This window comes from Arachis hypogaea, chromosome 11 (genome assembly GCF_003086295.3).
Source record: "Arachis hypogaea cultivar Tifrunner chromosome 11, arahy.Tifrunner.gnm2.J5K5, whole genome shotgun sequence".
Classification (NCBI taxonomy): domain Eukaryota; kingdom Viridiplantae; phylum Streptophyta; class Magnoliopsida; order Fabales; family Fabaceae; genus Arachis; species Arachis hypogaea.
Genome location: NC_092046.1, coordinates 104608479 through 104609593, shown reverse-complemented (window position 1 = coordinate 104609593; position 1115 = coordinate 104608479). Strand labels below are relative to the sequence as shown.

At 45.1% G+C, this 1115-nt stretch overlaps 1 non-coding gene across 1 annotated transcript; it reads left to right on the top strand.

Moving 5' to 3' along the window:
• The first annotated feature begins 744 nt into the window (after positions 1 to 744).
• On the top strand, positions 745 to 851 carry LOC112725401 (small nucleolar RNA R71). Its single transcript, XR_003164512.1, has one exon. It is a non-coding gene; the product is annotated as a small nucleolar RNA R71 (small nucleolar RNA).
• The last annotated feature ends 264 nt before the right edge of the window (positions 852 to 1115 follow it).

The window sequence follows — 1115 nt, the reverse complement described above, 5'->3', positions numbered from 1 at the left end:
AGCCTCTTGATGGTGTCCCCCTGGTTCTTGATACTAGCTCACACCTCCTCTTTGAATACCTTATTATCTTGAATCTCTTTGCATATGCCTTCAAGCAGAGTCTCAATTTTAGAGAGTCTTTCTTCAGATGATGGTGAGTTGAGAGTGGATGGGTGAGTTGGGTCATTTTGGTTTTGGTATGGATGTGGAGAGGTGTTGTTAGGGTGGTGTTGATATGATCTCTGTGTGGAATGTTGGTGAGCTACATTGTTGTTGTGGTTGTGTCGTCTCTGATCCTGGCCTTGATCTTGTTGATTTCCCCACCCAAAGTTTGGGTGATTCCTCCATCCAAGGTTATAGGTTTTGGAGTATGGATCATGGGTCTGCCTGGGTGAGTTTCCCATGTAGTTGGCTTGTTCTTGCTCCTCCTCTGCCTCAGCATTTACTCCCTCTTGGGTTTCTGATGAGGTGGTGATTGCTGCCACTTGGTTCCTCTCCATCTTCTTGGTGAGGTCAGCCAGCTGCTTGGTAATAAGCTTATTTTAGGCCAGCAGTGCATCCACATTGTTTAGCTCCATCACTCCTCTAGTGTTGCTTCTTTCAGAAGCATAGAAGTAGTCATTCTCCGCTACAGTCTTAATGACATCTATGGCTTCTTCAATGGTCTTCTTCTTGTTCAGAGATCCCCCGGATAAATGGTCTACTGCCTTCTTTGATTCATAAGAGAGGTCTTCATAGAAAATATGTAGTTGCACCCATTCATTGAACATATCTGGTGGACACCTTCTTGTCAGGTCCTTAAACCTCTCCCATGCTTCATATAGAGTCTCACCATCCTGCTGCCTGAATGTTTGCACCTCAACTCTCAGCCTGTTGATCCGTTGAGGAGGATAGAATCTTGCCAAGAATTTATTCACCACATCTTCCCAGGTTGCTATACTCTCCTTTGGGAAGGACTCTAGCCATTTGGATGCCTTGTCCTTGAGTGAGAAAGGAAACAGAAGTAGTCTATAGGTGTCAGGATGAACACCATTGGACTTCACAGTATCGCATATCCTCAGGAAGGTGGTTAGATGTTGATTGGGGTCTTCTTGGACGCCTCCTCCGAATGAATAGTTGTTCTGAACAAGGGTGAT